We start from the raw sequence: 22,236 nt of genomic DNA, 5'->3' as shown, positions 1-22,236 counted from the left end.
CGCCGCGCCACCGCGGCTCCCTGCGCGTGCGAGCGGCGGCGGTGGCGGTGGCGGCGGCGGTGGCGGCGGTGGGGCTTGCGCAGGTGAGGGGTTCGCGCCAGCCCTTCTGCAGCCCGCGGGACGCGGCCTCGGACAGGTGAGGGCGGTGCGTGGCTCACCTGGTCGCGCGCGCGGGCGGGGCACCCGGTCGCCGCTGGCTCTCTGCTGCGCGGGGTGGAGGGATGTCGGCTGCCAACAGAACCGGAGAGTTGGGGAACCTGAGCGACCGGGGAGGGAACTCAGTGGAGCTGCTACCCCGGAGCTGCTGGTTAAGGAGTCAGAAAGGTATGCCGAGGACCCGAGTGCTGGAGGGCAGCGTGCCCCAGGATTTCTTTGCGTTTTAAAGGACCTGCGTTCGGTCTCCTCGGGGCGCAGCGGAGTTTGTCACCGCCACCTCCGGGACTCTTTCTGCAGAGGTCAGTCCTTCACTTGGGTGGGATTGGATGCGCTCTCTTCGTGGAGACCCGGAGAGTCCGCTTCGGTTCCTTGCGCAGGCGTTTGCTCAGCCCCCACGAAAGCAGAAAGCCTTCTGATAATTGTGTAGGTTGTAGAGTGTCTTGTCACATTAAAAAAAAAAAAATACGGTGATGGTGGTGGCGAACTCGAGAGGCAATTGCTTCCGCAATTAGTTCCCCAGCACACTATCCATTTGTTAAGCAAATGGTGCGTTGATGGCTTTTCAATTTGGTTGGATTTCCATGAAGTGGATTAGAACGTCTGAATGAACTTCTGCGCGAGGTGTGAGGGTTTCACCCGTGTCTCGGTGCTTACCTGAGTCTGCTCTAGAAGTTCCATCCGCGTTGGGCACTCAGAGTTACCAAACAACCTTCCGGTGAGCCTGGGGACTCTAGAAAACCAGCTTCGCCGACACACTGAATAGCAAACAGGTCTGTGGATGACAGTTGCCGTTAGCATTGCCTCTTTGCTTGTATCAGCAGCATTTCAATTTAACTGATATTTGTTCCGTTCCTGTTAAAGGGGGACCTGTACGAGAGCCAGGCTGGCTGGTGTGCTGTGTGGTAGGCAGGTGTGGATACAAAAGGGAATTTTAGGGCACTCGTTTCTCACAGGTGGATGTTTAGAAAGAGAGCAGTGGCACATTGTGCTTTTGTCTTTGCGGCACCTCTTTGATCTCTGGTAGTAAGCATTTTAAATGCAGGGAAAATGAAAATCTTTGTAGAATATTTATCATTAGCCTGGTCTCTCATCCAAAGTGACAAGGATTATCCAAACCATCCTTAAAATAAGGTTAGTAAGAATCGACTCTGTGCCAAGCACCACGAAAGTCACTTTACTTAAAATGTTGCCCAAAATATGCGAGGTGGATGTTACTCTCTCTGTACAGATGAGAAACTGAGGCAGGGAAAAATCCAGCAATTTGTTCTCAGTAACTGGTGGACCTGGGAGTTGAGTGTGAATATTTCTGAGTGCAGAACCCATGCTTTTTCACTATTGCAAGTTACTGTGAGACAGATAGTGTAAATCTGCAGATTTAATGGAACTGAAAATTCAATTTTATATTCACGAAACAGTCCACATCCTGACAGGTAAAGTAACCGTCCTGAATAAAAGGAGCATTGTTTGTTTTCGTTCTTCTTGGGTTGTTAAACTGAGACCAATCTGGGACAAGAAGATGAACAGCTATTTTAAAAAATGTAAAATTTATTATGTTTCTTCCTTAACATATTTTTAAGGACCTCATATACCAAGTTGGGCATATTAGTAAAACTTTATATGTACCCCTTGTGTATTACACATTGAAGTGTCAACTAATTTTCATATTATTCATATGCTAAAGTATCATTTAATTTTCTTATTATTCATGTGCTTTAATGTATTTCATACTGATTTCTTTTTACAGCTTACGGGTAAATAGAGGCCACTGTTGTTACCTAGAAAGGACTTGGTGTGTGTGTATAAATCTATAATCATACATAAATATATCTAATATTTATTTTAACAGATATATCTATTTTTCCTTAAATCTATCTCTAGAAGTGTAGAGTACGCCGTCGTGCTTATTTAGGAAGGAATCCTAAAATTCCAGCTTAGGCTTTTAGTAAATGATCCATAACAGCTCAACTGACGATTTCTTTAAGTGCATGTAAATCACACACATGATTTTCAAATTAAAATTATTATACTCTATACGATGAGAATGAAAATATTTAGAATTTGAAATAACATTTCTTGACATGGAGAGCCCTTGCTTTCTTAAAACCTTCCTTATAATTGTTGATAATTACACACAAAAGTTGAGGGGTTTCATATTGAAATTATCTTCAGATGTTGAGAAAAAAAGTGTTCTTTGTTGAAGAAAGGCTTTTGGCCTGTGTTGGGAGGATCAGGTAAATACTCTGTCTGGATCATACCTGGCACATTTTTCCCCCGTATCTTCATTTGGCAAAGAAATCGACAGGGCATCTTGAACTTCTTTCTAAAAGCATTTGAAATCCTTCCTAGCAGATGTTTATAAAAGTGTGCTTGGCTTGGTTAAGATCCTGTAATGAAGGGGCAGGGTGGGTGATGAGTTAGAGAAATTCACAGAAGAGCCAGAGGCCCGAGGAGCAGCGTGTGCATGTGAAACGGGCAGACCCAGATTTCGTGAGACCTGAAAGGTAGACAATATGGGGAGTCTCATTAAGGAAACAATACAAAATTAGCTATGAAAGTGAATGATTATTTAGAATGGAAAAAGAAATTACAGCCATTTGCTGGAGATTGCTGTCTCTTTCTGCTGAGATCTTTTTGGGCCGTTTACCAGAAATGCTTACATAAAAATGCTTCCTGATTGCAACCTTCTCTCTGAGAACACTCAGCATCTCCCAGCGGCTTGTAGCACTCGTGGGGGCCTATGCCAGTGAGAGACCGGAAACTGAAGCCCTGTTACCTTCAAAGAGTGGGAGTGACGGTCGTGGTTGGAGGCAAAGGACTAATGGTCAACTGAGCGGAGAAGCTGCTGATTGGGGCAGGAGGGATCCTGGGCTCATTGGGGTCTCAGGGCACTTCATATCCAGCGAACAGTTCTGAGAGGAAGGCCCCTGATGGTCTCTAAGACCTTCCAGTTTGTTTGGTGCTCCAGGGATGCCTTTGGCTGCTGGCTCTCCCAGCTTTCCTTCTGTGCCATCATTTATTGAGGATTTTCTATGTCCCACGCACAGAGTAAGGCCAGGTTCTGATTGCCTAGGAGCTCTGAGTTCATTGATGATCATACAGTGTTAGTGCCAGCCCAGAGGTCCTGATGCTTGAGCTGAGTTTGGAATTGTGGGTGGAGACACTGAGATGGAAGAGTCCGGGAAGGGCTTTCTTAGGGATGCGGAGGGTCATAGAAAGCCCTGGAGAATTGGGCCCACACCGTCCTCCACTGATGCAGGGAGGCCCCTTCGTCAGTATTTTTCCACATGTCCTTCCAGACCAGCAGCACCCACAGATTAGTACTAAGGCAATACAGTACTACATTGTAGTATAACTTACCTTACTGTCATTGACATTTATGGAGCACTTAGCTTGTGCCAGCCATTGTGATAAGAAATATTAACTCTTTTAATCATCAGTACAACCCCCAAGAGAGCTATTATCACTCCATTTATTTGGGCTCTTCCTTTTTTTTTAATTGAAGTATAGCTGATTTACAATGTTGTTTTAGTTTCTGACGTACAGCAAAGTGATTCAGTTGTACATATGCTTTTTCATATTTTTTCTGTTATGGTTTATTACAGGATATTGAATATATAGCCCCCTGTGCTATACAGTAGGATCTTGTTTATTTTTTTCCCCTTGGGCTCTTTCTAATCTGCCTTTCTATTAATTATTGCTGTTTCCTGAGGTCCTGTCCTCTGTTGAGATGGACATGAAGATCACTCCATTTAAATGTAAGAAAACTAAGGCACAGAGAGACAGGGGTATTGTCCCAGGTCACAGGATTGCAAAGCAGTTTAGCCAGGTTTCATGCCCAGGCCGTGTGGTTCCAGTGCCTGCCTTCCCTCTCTGGGAAGGTCTGGGAGAGTTTCCATCACTTTCAGTGTTTTCTGTTGGCCTTGTGGAGAGGTCTGGAAGGCAGGCCTGGAACTGCTCGGAATGGCCCTATTTGCTCATCACTTGGGGTTAGCAAGTTTTTCTTTAGGGACGCATTGCCAGATGAGAGAGGAAGAATGTTATTGTTGTTCGCTGCAACTGCAAAGTTTGAAAATTTCGTAAGCAGATGAACACGATTGCCTATATGTGATTACATAACACGGAGCACTTCTTTCCCCAGCATGCAGATGGGATCACGTGGACTTCCCCAGGGCATGACTGTGGAAGATGGCCTTGTTTCAGAATATTGGGATAGGATCTGGATATTAACACAGGGACCTCTCTTCTAAAGGCGAACCCCTTCCCCAGGCCACAGAGGACTTGGAAATGGTGTGTTTGTTCATCATGTCCTGGAAAATACCTAGAAAAGCTGTATTTTGCATTTTCACAGTTTTTTTTTTTTTTTTCTTTCTGAAAAAAATCATCCTCCATGATTCTGTATATTTTTATCATGGAATAGCTCCATCATGTCAGGCAGCATGAAAAGAATATAGAGCTGTAGATGTGAATACATGTGTCAGTGTGTAAAATGATGGTTTGCCTTTGGGTGTGAGCCTCAGATTACTAAGTCTTTTTGATCTGGGAGACACAGCAGTGAGCGGTCCTGAAGAGAGATCTTAGCTCCTGGCCCAGGAATGGAACCTGGGTAGCCTGGATGTAAACCCAGGAATTCTAGCCGCTAGACCACCGGGGGCTAGAGGCGAGAAGCAACATTCCCCTGGCTCTTACCCCTGTTGAAAGCAAGAATGCTTCAAGGAGGCAAAAACTGTAAAAACAGGTACAAAGTTTATTATCAGAGACACAGCATAGTGTGTAGGAGAGAACCCAGGCAAATAGCTTAAGTTACAAGCAAGGCAGAAAAATACACACCCAGAGAGAAAGTTTTGGGCGCTCTCTCTAACGAGGAGGAGTGCAGGAAGGAGGTGATTTAAATCCTTTATATAGGACAGTCCTTCCAGGTCTTTGTTTACCTTTGGCCAATTATCTTGTTTCTTTTCGCACATCTGACCTGTTCTAGGACACTCTCCAACATGCATAGGCATCTTTTTGCTGAGACAGATCTCACCGCAGAGGCCTGTGGGAGAATGTCGACACTTATCATGGGGTGGTACCCCCTCCCTTTTTGACCCCCAGGGAGCCTTCCTGGGTGTGTGCAGACAGGGAAGTTTTGCTTCACCTCAGGAGTGGTCATCTTATCTCTTTACTTCAGCAGAGCTCAGCTTCTGCCACTCGCTTTGTCCTTGGAGTGTCTGGGTGAGAACAGAGCTTCAGTTTTACTCCACTTGACAGACACCAGCTGTCCAGCCCAGGGGCCCATCTATCTCCTACCTCATTTACTTCTCCTCCAGAGACAGATATTTAGAAAGACATTCATTTGAGTTATGGCAGGCAGTAGAATCTAATTCTGAGAGTACGGACTGTCTCACCCGTGTGTTCATTCATTCATATGGTCATTTTTGCCTGCCTGGTTGTGTTAGGCATTCTTGTTAGGCACTGGAAGGAAATGCAGTGGTGACCAGCCAGACGTGATGCCCACAGACTAGGAGGGGAAAACGTGCTCTGTGGCGTGACGGGTGAACAGAGTTAGTGAACAGAGTTAGATGCCCTAATTCTGGCAGTGAGTTGATAGGAGAGGCTTTCAGATGTTATGGTTCAGGAGTGAGGTTATAGGGCTTGGTTTAAGGCAGTAGGGAAGCAGAGGTGTGGAAGGATCTGAGAGAGATCTGGGAGATTACAGAGATGATCAGGTGGACGTGGGTGGTGAGAGAGATTGTTGGGGCTGAGGCAGTAACACAAGGCAGAACTAGGGAAGACTGTTTTCTAGAGAATAATCGGGAGTTTCGTGGATGTGGTGAGCTTGAAATGTGTGGATGGCTCCAGAGGAGTGATTTGGGTAGACTGATAGAATAACGCAGCTGATAGGAGGACTGAGTCATTCAATGGATGGAATAATATCAACAATTGAATAGTTCTGCCTCCCAAGGAGAAGCAGGCCACAGAGCAAATGTGGGTATTTCTTCTGGGTAGGTAGCACCGCACTCCAACTCCTTTGACGTGAACGATGAAAAAGGTTTACTTGCACGCATTCTTTAGAGGGTGGAGATGAATCCTCCACTCCCTCTGGCCTTTTGCACATTTGATAGCCTGAGCTCGGGCTCGTGGGAGGAGGCCCTCAATGTGGAAAAGCAGGCCGGGCAGAAGGATGACAAGGGGCTTGCTGAAAGCTGGTCTTCAGATGTTGAGCCCATCTTATTGTCACAAGTTAAAATGCCTTACCATCTTTCCTCTTAATTTGTTATGTTGTATTATTAAAAGCACTCGTTTGCCATTTATGGGTATCATGTTTATGGTAGATGAATCATATGTAGATTGGCCATATATGTACATATACACACATATGCACAGATACACACATACACATGCATACACACATGCATACATATATGTAGGTTGTACATGTCATATAGATTGGCCAGGGCTGTTTGGTAGCTGCTACTGATACAAATGTTACAAGATACATTTTTGGGTAGAAGATATAAGTTTTCTTAGGTGCTCAGAGTTAAACTGATGCCTTGTTTAAAACATGTGTTAGTACCTGAAATAAATAAATATTTGTTCTTCTATCCAAAAGCTGTTAATTGAGTGTGTATTATACATGCTGTGTGCTAGAGTTTTCCTTGGGAATAAAGCAGAGAGCTCCCTGTCTCTTTAGAGGCTAGAGGGGAAGTCAGACGGCTTGACAAGTGAGTAGGATAAAGTGTGCTGTTAGTTAAGGATAAGGCACAGGGGGTTGTAGGAGTCAAGGAGTGATGGGCGGCCTCCAGAGGCAGGGGTGCCAGTGCTTCGCGGGAAGGATGGGCAGGCTCGTCAGCCTGGAGGAAGATTTGGAAAGAACAGAGAGGTCCTTTTGAGAAATTGATGGATGGGTGCTTTTGAGCACCTGAAAGTTTAGAATAGCCTGCTTTGTCCATTAAAAGCCAGCTAATAAAAGATAACGTTCATGAGAGGTCTGTGAACTGATCAGGAAAACCCAAAAGAAAGTATTCAACTTTTTTATTTGTGTGACTGTGACCGTGTTCACATCCAGAATGCAAAAACCAAAAAACCCCACAAAAAACAAGCAACCAAACAAAGAAAAAAAAAAGACGCAACAACAACCCCCTTCCCCCCAACTCAGACCAAACCAGAAACAAACAAAAATAATGACTGTGTAATACTTTTTGTTTAGGGTTGTGTGGGAGGACTCTTTTTAGCATTGTGAAAGATGTTGAGGGTTAGTCTGAGAACTTAGGTTGTATGTCAGAATAGAACATTGTATTCCTTGAACAATAATCAACATTATTGCTATGATAGTCTTGCCTAATGTGAATGATTATATATAAATATATAAAATTAGCTTAGCTTTCCAGGTTTGTAGTCTGGAAATGCCTTTAGGGTCAGCGCTTTCACCTCCTGATGGCCCTTCACAGCAACCTGGGGCCCAGAGATGCCGAAAGCTTGTTTACCCTCACACATTGGTAACAAAATCTGTCCAGTCTGTCTGGTAAAATGTATCTGTTACTCTTTGTTCTCTAGTTACTTGTCTATTGCTGGACCAGGCCCTGTAATTCACTATCTCCAACTTCTCAGACTCTTTACCCCCCACCAGCTCCGCAAACCCCCCCTCTGCTCCCCCTTTTTCCTTATCTCCTCTTTAGTTTGTCATGCACTTTCTGCGCACTTTAGTGCTGTTGACCTTGTTAGGAATCTTTGGCAGAAGTTGCCTTCAGCAGTTTAGACCTGTTGAAACAGGTAGAATTTCTCTGAGATTTCTTCCATTCTCTTTAATCGTGGTTGAACTGGCACAGAGATACTTAGCTTTAGCCAAGAATGAGAAAGAAGGTTCCCAGGAAGTTTTCTGTGTTAATATTTGAACCAGAAGACATAGCAGAGCGGAAAATGTACATGAGGAATTGTTTTTAAATGTCATGAACTCTTCGTGTGACACACACACACAAGTTTAAACACAGAGGCATGGCCCTGGTCATTGATAACAGATTAATATTCATTTGCTTTATTAACTACTTTCTTTCCAACTTCCAGTCTTGTGTCATTTCTGGCTTTATCACATGAGCTCAAGATCCTAAATCACTCATTTATTGCTTAGTTTTGGGGTTCAGTTGCCAATATGTGCCTTTTCATTGATAGCGTTTTTTTCCTTAATGAAAGAAATTTTTGGCTTTTTCTAGCTTACAGGGCATGCAGGCTCAGCTGCTGTATATCTCCCTTATTGTGCCAGCTGCCTGCCATTGCTGAGCTTCTATTAAGCGGCAGCTTTATCTTATTTACTCTAATCCTGTCAAGGACCCTCTTAGGTAGGAGTCATCCCCATTGAATAGAAGAAAACACTGAGACTCAGAGAAGCCCGGTAACTTGTTTGGGCTTACCCAATTGGGTGTAATTTTACTTTTTTCCCTACTATTCCATTCCAGCCAGTGCTGTTTCAGCCATTCCACTCTGCCTTGCTTCCCAGCGAAGCTGTTTAACCGCAAGACCAGAGACTCTGCAAGACCTGTTCCAAATAAGATTCCAGGAATTTCCCTGCATCCTGGGGTTGGAAGCAGCTGCTCCGCGCATTCCCAGGATGAAGGCAGAGTTGAAACCTTTTGCCCTGGGGGCTGCTTTCAAAGCTACATCACTGGAATCCTGCTTGACCCTCTTCTGGAGATGGATTTGGCATAGTCTTATAGATATATCACTTTAGAGCAATTTCCTGCCCAAAGATTGTGAAAACATGAAGCTGGGTATTCTGGAAAGGTCTCTCTCCTTTATCTGACCCAAGTGATGCATAAAACACGTAACTGTAATGGATTTGTGGAATAAAGCAGGTGGTCCCTTCCATCTAAACACCATGCGTAATTCCCAAATGTTCACAGGAGAACTACCTCAGAGTGTTTTTGTGTTTTTAAATTGATGTAAGCTTTGAAACACATGCAGATGTTGACATTTCCAAACCCAGATAAAATTCCTGTGGTGCAACTGATTGAATCTAGGTGCTTTTTTGTTATTCATTCATGAGATCTTTTGAGGGTCCACAGTATGCAAATGAGGATGATATTTTGTTTGATGTGATCTTGGAGAAACTGGAGTTACTTGTGCTGGACATTCTGCTTATCCCCATGGGGGCTTCTGACATAGGTCCCAGGACTAGGATCCCTCCTTTAATGGATGTAGAGTCTGTGGCCTCCTGAAATGTGATAGCAGATGCTGAAGCTGATGTGGTGGCAGAGGGGATGGAGAGGGTGTAAGGAAAGCTCCCCCGCACCCTGCAAACTGACGTTCGGTGCACAGTCTTCTGTTCTTTTGAGCAGAACACTCATTAGGGTCATCTGTATTCATTCCAATAAGAAGCCATACAGACATTCATATGTAATGAAAGATAAGTTGGTGCTTTGGTGAAACTTTTTTTTTTAATGCAGATTTTGCTGACCAGTTCGGGATGTTTGTCAGTGTGATTTTGATAGTTTTTCTGGCTTATAATAACATCCTGAACCTAGCCAGTTCAAAAACCAGCCCCGGCCTTTAAATGCTGTTTTTGGGTAGTGGCTATGAGTCTGAGCTAACTGACTTAGAACTTATAAAGCATTGGTTTTATTGGTGCTTTTAACATTATGTGATAAAGCATGGTATGAAATAGTATAGAACAAAAGCCCTTTTACATACACACATCTATACTGTTACTGTGTGCTAGAATATAAATGTGTGTGTGTATATTTTTTGTTGTTGTTCTGGAAATGAGCGCTAGAAACTTACTAGTGGTTACTTTATGGAAATGGTCTAGTCTGAGCTGAGTCACTTTTCATCGCGTACCTCTCTGCACAATTACAATTTCCTAAAGGCATATCTTGAAAAAGTATTGCCAGGGTTAATTGGATGGTGAGATAACAGGCCTTTTTTTGTTGTATTTAAGATGTCATTTAAAGAAGGTCATCCTTGGACATGAGAATATTAAAAATAGTTTGAGTTTGTTGAACGTTTCAAAGCTTTGAAAAAGTCTTCGGGATTTACTGTCAGATTCTACCATCCAAACATCTTCTCCGTTAGAGATCCGGAAACGGTACAGTGGCACTACAGTGCCTGGTAGTTGAAATGATTAAGGAGAGAAAAGTTTCCAAGATTCTGTCTCCTTAGTGAGCCTTCTTGGAGGCCACCTCGAATGAAGTAGGCGTGGGGTGGGACCACTTCAGAAACCTCTACCCCAGTAGGCCGGCTATGGGGTCCCACTGTGGCTCCCTTAACTCACCATGACGCAAGTTGCTGGAAAGAGCCAGGGTCTGGAATTCAGACAGACTCCTGCTCCAATATCAGCTCTGCCATTTGTAGGACTCCATCTTCTCAAAGCTTGGGTTCATTATTTGTAAGATGGAGATGAAAATACTTACCTTGGGGGGCTGTGGCTATTCATAATAGTCCCTGCAGAGTGCCTTGTGTAAAATAAGTGCTTTATAAATTCCTGATATTCAAGGAGAAGACGGAGTCTGGCTGCTTGGTAAGGAGGAAGCCGGCAGCGGTTTGGGGGAGTGAGTGCCCACAGTGTTGTGGGAACGTTTCCCCAGAGATCAGCCCTCTCTGCACTGCTGATGTTTGTCCTATATTTTCTTCCAACCAGAATAAAAGTAACAAGGGGTAGGGCAGGAAGCATGAGGAGGAGCTGGTACTAAAGGACGGTCTTTCAAAAAATACCTGGAGACGCATTTTAGGGAGCAATAGAATTTATCAAATTCAGTCCTTTTTACCCACCTTGAGGCCATTTGTTTTAGAGATGCGACAGCATCCTTCCTTTTTTTTTTTTTTAAATCTTAGCTTTTTACTTTCACTTTTAAGGTGTTTTTCCATTTTGCATTTTTAAGTAAGTCTTGAGAACAGAAAGTGGTTATTGGTCACGTACACGTTCTATTGATTGTGCTGGATTTAGCATTTTCTTGGTGATTACAGTATAATTTGATGAAAGCCCAGCCACTCCTGGGGGAAACCTGAGAATGTTTCCTAAGTATATATGGATGAAAGAATACCTTGGAAGGCTGTCTTTGGAAGGTGACAACTAATCAATGGCTTTATTGGGTTCGCATGCCTACAATTCTGATTACAAAGAAAAAAAGAAAGAAAAGAAAAGAAACAAATAAGGATCCATTAGCTATGATTTCCTGTTTATATGGGGCAATAGAGAAAATAAAGGTGGTTCCTAGTTTCAAAAATCTTATCGCCTTGGAGGGTCAAGATCCATCTTTGTGAAAAGATTATTAGTGGGACCCTCTTGGGAGCAGAGAAGATTTTAAAGGCAGGTGAGGTCTGTTTAGGCTGATGGGGAGGGAATATGTGATCTGAGTTTGGAAGGATGGAGGGGAAGTGACCCTTAAAGGCTTGTGGAAGTCATCAGGAGAGATGTGCTGTTTATCTCTGTTCGTTTCACAGAGTGTAACTTCCTGAAACTTTGCAGAAGGACCCTTTGCAATGCTGCATGTTTTAGGACTAGATACTGTGAAACAGGAGATGAAGTGACAGACTGGGCGGAACAAGGTGACATAAAGATCAAGAACATGGAACTGGGCTGCTGGGCCTGAATCTTGGCTCTGCTATGTATTGACTGCACGATGCTGGGCGAGTTACTTATACTTTCTGTGCCTTAGTTTACTGGTCAGTGAGTGAGGCTTCTAATAGTACCTACCTTATAGGGTTATGAGGATTAAATGACCATATACTTAAAGTACATGATGTCTGATGCACCATTTAATACCTCATGTATGGAGTAGCGACAGTAGCTGCTGCTGTTGTTTTTGTAACATTGCTGGTGGGGAAGCTTATTTTAGCTGAAATGACCTCGAATGTGTCCTGTTTGCCCATCTTAATAGAACCTCATGATAGCTTCATATTTAGGAATTCACTTGCAGTATTTTAGCTCAGTGGGAAGATGTGTTTGGGTATTTCTAATCACTCCAAGCCTTTTTCTAGCTGATGTTCTAGTAAATGCATTGCAAAGTGCATGGATTGAGAGACTATAGAAAATTAGGAAAGTTCTTTTGGGGATTATTAATTTAAGCTGTTATATGATAGTGGCCACTTCATGGAGCTGACATTGGCATTGATGGAATCAGAGTGGTGGCGAAAAAATTCGATGTAACCTTTCTAAAAGATAGATGGTTTTAATATTGATAATCGTGTCCTTTACCTTTTCATTTGAGAGATGCTGCTATAATGGAATGCTTTATAAATAGTAATGTGTGCTGACTGCATCCTGAGAGTGAGTAATCCCTTTGGGTATTTTGAGACAAAAAGTTCTGTGATCTGGGCAAATGTCACTTTAATGCACCACAGAGAGGTTTAGAAATATATTCTTCAAACAAAGCATATTTCACATGAGTGTAGGAAATAATCATTAATCTGTATTTTAAAAACCTTTTTCTTACAGTTTTTAAAAATGTTAACAGTTGTTTTGAACTAAATTTTATTCTATTTTTAAATTGAAGTATAGTTGATTTACAACGTTGTGTTAGTTTCAGGTGTATAGCAAAGTGATTCAGTTGTACATATATATGTATCAGTTCTTTTCCAGATTCTTTTCCCTAATAGGTTATTACAAAATATTGAGTATAGTTCTCTGTGCTCTACAGGTAGGTCCTTGTTGGTTATCTATTTTATATATAGTATTGTGTAAATGTTAATCCTAAACTCCTAATTTATCCCTCCTTAGAAACCTTTATCAGGCAAGGAAAGGCTTGGTACTTGGTGTGTGTGTGTTTGTGTGTGTGGTGAATTTTAATTCATTTACAGCAGTTTCTCTCATTTGTTTTGGACATTTGGCTCAGTTCAGAGCTGATCAGGTGCACATAAATCAGTTCCTCATAAATGCATCTTGGAAGCCTCACCTGTTGTCTTTACTTGGTCCTGACACGCTGGGGGAGACCGGTTGTCTTCAGGAGCCTCAGGATTGAGGAGCATCTTAGATGACTGAAATCCAAATATTGATAGGATTAGAGAAAAGGGGCTGGGTTTGTAGGCTTCTGCAGTCATGCCTGGTTCTAGGATCTTTCAGTGGAGTTTCAGAGATGTGGGCTTCATCCTGTGGTAGATTTCAAGGGCTTCCTTGTCAGCTTGCTGACAGTGATTTTATAAAGTTGATAAGAGGAGTGGATCATTCCACTGTGAAATGAATGGGGAAAACCAGAGGGGAAGGGCAGGCAGATAAAACATGCTCCACCCTCAGCATGGTGACAGCTGGGTTTCTAATGAGGCTGTGTCAGGACTAGTGTTTGCTACGGATTTAATACTGTGTATAGGATACTTGAAACTGCTCACAGACCTTATCACAGAGCAATAAATGTATTTCCCAGTGTTATTTAATTAAAAATTAAACATGTATTAAAGAGCTTAAGCATTGTGAGACTTTTCAAGTTGATGGAATATACTGCTCTCTAGGCAGGCTTGGAGTTACTGGGAAATATTCAGTCATGATAATGGTAGAAGGAATTGCTCTCTGAGCTCGTTTGTCCCTCCCTCCCTCCTCTCCCATCCATCCATCCATCCACCCATCCATCCAAACTTAACTGCTAAGGCCAGGTATTGTGCTGAAGATGCAGATATGAACTAGGCAAATACAGCCCCATCTCCTCAGAGGACTTAATTATTGTGTGGGGGTGGGAGGTGGATTGGGGAGACCAAGTAAACAAACTGATGAGATGATTTTGATCATCAAGGCCACACTGAATGTCAGGTGTGACAAGAGATTGTGGTGCAGAAATCCAGCTTCATACTAGAGGCTCAGGGTCTGGGTTAGGGTTAGGGTCAGGCTTGCTAAGGAAGTGATGCTTGATCCGGGACCTGAGACAGCCAGTGTTTGATATATGGGGAGAACAAATTATATAACAGCCTCCAACCGAAACTCCCTAGACCTTCATCCTAAATGTTTGCTACACCCATTTTTCTCCTTGCTCTGGGGCTGCAGTGTTCTCCTTCATTCGGGCATTAATGTTAGACCTGGTAAAACTGAACATCCTGGAAATGATGGCTTCTCCCTGGCCAGGTGTTCACTGTGGGTTGGTAAGCCTTCCTCCTGGCACACAACCCACGTCAGCTGAACTTTGCCCCTAACAAGAGCTCTTCTGTGTTTACTTTCGGATTATCCTGGCCGGGTAGGTGAGCCTGGAGCTTACTTTAACTTTTCTCTCATGCCTAATACATGTGTGATTTCACTTGATGCCTTTAGCTTTCTGTAAATGACACACCAGCCTGTCCTGTTCTCACATGGTCAAGTTTCTGCCCACGGGTGTCAAGACACCTGCTGGAAATTAGAGCTTCCTCTTTTTTCAGTCTGATTCTTTTCAAATATAGGTTATTTTTAGCCTTTTTCTATCTTTTCTGAAGTTTGAATTGTTTTGTGTATTTATAGAAAATGAATTAAAGCAGCCAATGAGGCTTTGCAAAGATTCAAGTGTCTGAATCAAGAACCCTTTAGGGTCAGGGAACTCACCCAGTGGTGTCAACCCTGCCACAGTGGCTTGAGCTGGTTCTCTGTATTTCTTGTTGATTAATTCTAAGGACAGAACAGTACCATTTGCTCCTTCACAATAGAAGAGAATGGTTATACAGAATTACAACCTTATAGGAAGGCAGCCATTTATTAAGTAAAACATTAACCCTATTCAAACCCTGTGTTTTGCAGAAAGATGCTTATTCAGGCTCTTCTCTCTTTGGAGGCTTCTGTTCTGCACAGAGGCAGTAACATGAAAACATTTTATTGCAAATAAGTAGGAATTACAGCAACCTAATAATAAGACAGATGCAGTACATCTGTCCTGATTCTCCATCACATGTCTGTACCATGTCAATGAAGTGACTGTGTACATTTTTAAGAATTTATTTTTAGAATATTCTAAAACTGTATGCATAGACTTTTCTATATTGTCTGTTAGAGAAGAACTAATAGCTATGTCATGTTTTGAGTTGGCCAGGCCTCTTGAGTTGATTGTTCGAAGGAAAACCGTGGAATACTCTTGGTCCTTCGACAGGTACCATGTTTCTGATATTAGTGCTGACACAGAGGTGGCAAATAGCTCGCATAGAGCCTCTGCTCCCCTTCCAAAGCCCAAGGCAGATATTCATGCTGATGACATCATGTTGCCCATTGAGCCTCAGAATCCTTTGCAATACTAGCTCTTCAGGCAGCTGCCATGAGTTGGTCCGAGCTGGTCATCAGAAACCTGGTTGTCATCCAAGATAATTTGGGATGGAACTTTTTCTGTATGTTGGTGGAAAGCACACACAGACACACACATCCACAAAAGATCATTGTACACATTGCTTTTATTTTTCTGTGTATTTATTACACGAACTTATACGAACAGCATGGTGTCAGTACTGAAGAGAGTACAAACTAAAAATTTAGAAAAAAGCAAGTATTCTCTATGTTGAAAAAACTAACCATTATCAGTTTTTCTGTTTCCTTCTAGCCTAGTCCATGCTTACACATCATTTTCCAGAGCTGCAAACATAGATTAGGTACAGTTTCAGTGTTTGTGTGTTTTCCATTTAAAATTATATCATAATCATTTTCCAGGAGGATACATAACATTAGAGAATTATTTTTTAACGGCGGCCTTAATGGAGATTAGTGGTTCATATTTCTGTTCATCGTGTGTGTATATCTCTACAAATACATCACTGAGATGATATGCATTCTGTGCTAAATTTCCTAGGCTTGTAATACGTTTATATTTTATATTAACCTGATTGTCACCTTGTGCAAAATGTGCAACGCATTCCATTCTTCACCTGTGATCAAGGGGTAATTTAAAATTTCACGTGGTGAGCACGTATAGGGAGTTAGTAGAGAAGGCTGTGAACCATGTGTTTTTGCAGGGATTTTCTTTAATATACTCTAAATCTAAAAACACATTGAGGCAAATCACTGGGCTCTCTAAAGAACTAGCACTGTAGAATAACCTTGAAAACAAATTTATCTAAGTGAATTTATACCTCACGATGGGGACTGAGAGTTGTGTATTTTTCCTTTTATTGGCTCAGGGAGGGTCTTTGTATCTCAGTTGTGTTAACCGCCATGAGCTCTGCAAGGTGAGATCACCCAGAGAACAATCATAAAATTAAGAGAAATGTGGCCTGAAACAGTACATTTGATTTTTATGCTTATTTATAGAACTGAAGGGACTAAGAGAGCAAAATCGACAGCATAGCCCAACAATTTTCGGACAAAAACGATCCTTTCGGGGGGGAAAAAGTGATCTTCGTTGTGTTATTAAATGTGAATTGGTGTTGAGTATTTATAGAGGGAGAAGCAGTAGAAAATATCCTCCTAGTCAAGTTTTAGCAAGTATCCTATCCAAATTAGAAGCAATACGTGGATATTTATATACTGACACAAGAAACATAAGTATGGAAATTGATCTGAAAATAGTGGCTCTTGGGTGACTTTTGCTTCATTGACGGTGTATGGAAATGTGGAAATTTCACATAGATATTTGGGCTGGGAGCATCTCTTGAAAAATCAGAGTGTGAGGAGAGCCCTTGGCCACAGTGAGGAAGACCTTTGCCCCAGGGAGTCCTATGCATTCTGTGGCTCGTCTTATCCTCCACCACGACTCATCTGCCTGTGTTCCTGTTTTCCTTCTGTGGCACCCATGATCATCTGAGATTTTGACCCTGCTACAGAAACACTTGTCTTATTATTTTATCCAATACATCCCCTTAAAAGATATCACTTTATAGATCCATATATTCACTCCAACTAGGCTTAAAAATCAATTTTATAACTTATTTAAAATTTAACTGTCAGAAAATACACATAACATAAAATTTACCACCCTACCCATTTCTAAGTGTACAGTTCAGCAGCTTTAAGTACATTCACATTATGTGACCATCACCTCCATCTATCTCCAGAACTCTTTTCTTGTAAGTCTGAAACTCTACCCATTTAACAACTACTTCCCATCTTTTCCTCTCTGCAGACCCTGGAAACCACCACCATTCTGCTTTCTGTCTCTATGACTCTGACTACTCTTAGGTACCTTATGTAAGTGGAATCATGCAGTATTTGTCCTTTTGTGACTGGCTTATTTCACTTTACATAATGTCCTCAAGGTTCATCCGTGTTGTAGCATCTATTAAAATTTCCTTAGTTTTTACGGCTGAATAATTTGTCACAACTTGCTTTTCCATTCATCAATTGATGGACAGTTGGGTTGCTTTCATCTTTTGGCTGTTGTGAATGGTGCTGCTCTGAACGTGGTGGTACACATACCTCTTCAAGTACCTGCTTTCACTTCTTTTGGATATGTATTCAAAAGTGGAACTGCTGGGAACAAATGGTAATTCTGTATTTAATTTTTTTTTGCAGCCAATATGCTGTTTTCTATAGTGGCTGCACCATTTTACATTCTCACCAACAGTGCCCAGAGGATTCAGATTTCCCTAGATCCTCACCAACACTTGTTATTTTCTGTTATTTTTTAATAGTGGCCATGCTAATGGGTGTGAGGTGGCATTTCATTGTAATTTTAATTTACATTTCCTTAATGATTCGTGGTGGGGTTTTTTTGGTTTTTTTAATTTCTTTTCTTTTTTTTTTTTGGCTGTGTTGGGTCCTTGTTGCTGTGTGTGGGTTTTCTCTAGTTGCAGAGAGTGGGGGGCTACTCTTCATTGCAGTGCACAGGCTTCTCATTTTGGTGGCTTCTCTTGTTGCGGAGCACAGGCTCTAGGCACACAGGCTTCAGTAGTTGTGGCTCGCGGGCTCTAGAGCACAGGCTTAGTAGTTGTGGCACACACGCTTAGTTGCTCCGTGGCATGTGGGATCTTCCCGGACCAGGGATCGAACCCGTGTCCCCTGCATCAGCAGGCAGATTCTTAACCACTGCGCCACCAGGGAAGTCCCTCATGGTATTTTAAGTTTACTATAGGCGGAAGAAACAACCTTTTGAATTGTCATTGGAAAAAAATATTACCTGGAGAATCAAAAGAGCTGGATCCTAGCCAAGTCTCTATCCTAAGTCGCCGTGTGATCTTCAGTTCCGTTTAACAAATGTTAATTAGGCCTCTGCCAAGTGCTGATCTCTGCACTGGGTGCCACAGGGAGGAGAACAATAAATCACAATTTTTCCATTCATGCCTCTGGTTTATAGTGTTCTTATCCCTGAAAGTAAAACAGCTGAAATCTTTTCTAGTTCTGAAGATTTTAACCTGTGATCTAAGGATGTAAGTGTCATCCAGGGTCTCTTCAGACTAGGTAGGATTGCCTGCCATCAAAATAAGACATGAAAACTACAATGTGGAAGGCAAAAGGAAATGGTGAGATTTTTGAGGGGTCTACGATTCACATCTGAATTTTATATATTTACAACTTTCACTTAGTCTTAATCTATGAGTTTGATGTTGAAAATTTAACATGTTTTAATTAAATGATACTATTTATTATTGTGACTGGCATAAGACTACAGAGAACTTCTCTCTTCAGCAAAGCTTCTTGAGAGGGTATCTCTTGCTTTCCTGCCTTCTTAGTGCTCTGCATTCTGGCACCTGTGTTCCCAAGGGCTCTGCTACCCTCGCCGTAGCCAAAAACAACAGATGCACCTTAGCTTTCTTCGGCCGACTTCCCTGAAGTATTTGACATGGTTGGGCTCTCCCTCTTTGAACCTGTTTCCTCTCAGCTTCCTTGGTCCTGCCCCTTCTTCCTCCCTGGCTCTCCTGGGCCTCTCTGGAGATTGCTCAGTTTTTATTAGGAGTCCTCTTTTCTCTGTGCTGCCACTAAACGTGTGTGATCTCTATGGGTCTGTCCCTAATCCTGTTTTCTTTTTACTTTACACACTGGCTTGGGAGGAGGTTTCCTGTCCTCCTCATTTCTATTCAAACCTTGTTCTTTTTTTAACTCTAAACCTGGGCAGCCAGTTGGGCTCTGTAGTCTGTGTCCAGTTTGATAACTCATCAGTCCTTCCAGTTGAAGGTATTCAGTGTGGAATTCATCTTCTTTTCTGTAAATGGCTCTTGCGCTTATTTCCCCATGTTTATTGGTAGTTTCCACTGGATTCCCTGCTGCCGGTCAAGAGACTTCAGACATCTGCCTTTGCCTCACTCCTACCCGCCCAGCACATATAGGCAATAGATAACATAATTCAGCTTCTTGACCAGTCCCCTCATCTTTATTCTAATTACCATTTCCTTGGTCTGTGCCCTTTACTATGCTGAGTTGATCCATCTGAAACACTATATTAGCATCTTATCCTTAATACCTCATGGGTCACTCTGTATTGAAATTGTTTCTTTCTCTCTCTCTCCTACTGAACTAGTGCCTTAGGAGAATAAGTGTATATTTTATTCCTTGAGCTTACACGTACAGGGGAAAAATCATACCCTCATTACCATTGCGCCCCAGTTTTTTTTTTTAAACTCATAAAAATATGGGCAGTACGATAGTTCCTTGTCTTTTCATGTCACAGATCTAATTCTGTTGCAGTATTCATACAGTTGTAACCCTTGAAATCCAAAGGTGGTAAAAGAAAGTTTTCTCATTAGTTACCAAAAAAAAAAAAAAAAAAAAATCTGGTGGTGTTTTAGCTTATTGATGGGTTGAAACCAACATCTGGTTTTAACCTGGCTTTTCACGCTCCGGAGCACACTGTTTACTTTCACCTTCAGTGACTCAAATTTCAAACTGTATAAATCAGGGTTGCACATGCGTGCACTGAAATGATGGGGCAACGGCAGGTGACATGATAGAAAGCTTTCAGTACCTCGATGGTGGATTGGTGACAGCAGGTGCTTTCTTCATAGCATTTGGATATTCTTGCAGTTACTTTCCAGTTGCTTCTGTTTATCTTTGCTGCTTATTTCATAGGGTATTTAAATCCCATCACTTTGTAATTAGCCTTTGTCATTTTCTGTACTTTCCCACTCTAATGCATCAATAATTATGTCATCCATCATATATCTTGGGGTTTTTTAAATTCTTATGTTGTAATTTTGACTGATTTACACAGAAGAGAGATTTGGTGATCCCTAGTTGGGGATGGCAGTGTAGCTTAAGGTGTAAGCAGAGATTTTGCGGTAAGAGAGAAGCTGGTTTAAATCCTGGTACTGCCACCTACTAGCTGACGAGTTGCTTAATTAGAATCTAATCCTTGATTTCTTCTCATATTAATCAGGTAATTTTGCCTACTTTTATTATGGCTGTGAGGATTCAGCAAACTCTTAGAGAAAAACTGTTCAGGACAGAGCTTGCCTATAATTATCACAGAGTAAAAGTATTTATCATTCTTGAACTAATTACCCACTTCATTTGGAAATTTGACGCGTGTCCAGTGTGTGTTTTCTTGAAGCATTTATTTCACACGTGGATGAAATTGAGATCAACAAAACTCAGCTATAGACATGTTAAGGAAACAAATTTTATATTCTGATAAATACTAAGTTGTAGATGTATTTGTTGGTTGAGTGAATGAATTTAAACTGTCATTCTTGTCCTTATGAGAGTAAACACTACTTTATCATTGAGCACAATGTTAGGAGATTGATGACTGTTTATTTCGACACTAATGACTTTACCAGAGAGAATTTTCAAACTCTGTTGCGTTGTTTGTAATTTCAACAGTGTCACTGTATCATTTTTCTAAAGCTTGAAGTTTTCAGATAGATTTAATCTGGCATTTTTATAAAAGATGTATTACGCTTGGTAAAGGTCAGTAATGTCATGCCAGGCCTGGCAAAGCTGAGAGTGATGGAAACACAGCTTTTCTGAATCGCCTATTAGGAGATCAGACATGTTCTTCCTCCTCTTTCTAAAGACAACTTTCAGTCGATAGCATTGATTAATACTTTAAAAATAGTCCCTAATATTTTTTTTTAAAGAGGCTACTTTTTTTTTTTATTGGCAACTCAATCTCTACGTATATACAGTATTGCACAAATTATAAGTGGGTTTACAGTTATATTAACAATACAAATTCATGAGCATTTACATAAAGCTACTGCTCTAGGTTTTAGTGCATTTTTTGCCAAGTATTTTATTAAATATGACAAACATAAAGGAACTCAGCTACTTCAATTCATAAGAATCGGCTTTCCAAAAAAGCAAATATGTCATCTCACAGAACGCTTAATATGTCAAACCCAGGAAAATCAAATAACTAAATGACAAAAGGAACACTGTTGGTGATAAAAATGTTAGGTTAAAATGTTAGGCTTAAAATTTTAGCAACTGGACTTAAGATCCAGAGTGTACAGGTACTGGGACTCGTTCTGCTTCACAATTACAACTGCATTCCAAGAGAACAGTTCTGGGTTGCTACAAAGTCTTCTTTCCCCACCTCCTGAAACACAATGGTAATTCACATAAATGGGCTTTAAAATAAGATTCTTCTCACCCAAAATGAAATAAAGCTAAATATGCTCTCTAAATTACAAAGAAATCTTATCAGAACGTTTACCAGATAAAGAAGCCAGATCACCCGTTGACCTTCACCGATCTCCTCAGAGTGCAGAGCTGGGCTGTCACCTACAAGAGGGGAAGATGTGCATGGTTCTGGCTCTGCCCCTACCTAGCCTGCAGTGTAGGGGAGGACAAAAGCCCTTCAGCTCCCCTGGGGTTTTGCTTCCCCAGGTATAGAATTGAGGGGGTCGGCTAGATGGCTTTTAAGAGGCCTTCTGACTAAAAGGATGGAAGTCGGCTTGACATCCCATCTCTGAGCAGACACTTAGGGTGGCAAAAGAAATGGATTTAAAACCGGGTGGGTAAAGTATTTACTCAACTATTCTGCACTACAGGTCAAGGAAATCTTTGTCTGTTACTTTTTTTTTTGGGGGGGGGGGTACACCAGGTTCAATCATCTGTTTTTATACACATATCTCCGTATTCCCTCCCTTCCTTGACTCCCCCCCCTCGAATCCCCCCCACCCTCCCCGCCCCAGTCCTCTAATGCATCTTCCATCCTCGAGCTGGACTCCCTTTGTTATACAACAACTTCCCACTGACTATTTTACAGTTGGTAGTATATATATGTCTGTGCTACTCTCTCGCTTCCTCTCATTTTCCCCTTCACCCCCCGGCCCCTCCCTGTCCGTTACTTTTAATCTCATGGCTGGGGA

General features: G+C 41.8%; 1 protein-coding gene across 6 annotated transcripts in view; it reads left to right on the top strand.

The window, feature by feature from the left end:
• The window catches only part of MCTP2 (multiple C2 and transmembrane domain containing 2), a 235,841-nt gene continuing 213,605 nt past the window's right edge, over positions 1-22,236 (top strand). For 4 of the 6 annotated variants that reach the window (XM_057721327.1, XM_057721324.1, XM_057721328.1 and 1 more), the window contains exon 1: positions 1-136. The gene's annotated coding sequence lies outside the window, so the exon portion shown is untranslated. Of the gene's footprint in view, positions 137-186; positions 456-22,236 lie in introns of those variants that run through there. The other 2 variants (XM_057721326.1, XM_057721325.1) reach the window with 2 other exon arrangements.

The sequence above is a fragment of the Hippopotamus amphibius genome, chromosome 2 (genome assembly GCF_030028045.1).
Source record: "Hippopotamus amphibius kiboko isolate mHipAmp2 chromosome 2, mHipAmp2.hap2, whole genome shotgun sequence".
Taxonomy (NCBI): Eukaryota; Metazoa; Chordata; class Mammalia; order Artiodactyla; family Hippopotamidae; genus Hippopotamus; species Hippopotamus amphibius.
This window is presented reverse-complemented; position numbering and strand designations above follow the sequence as displayed.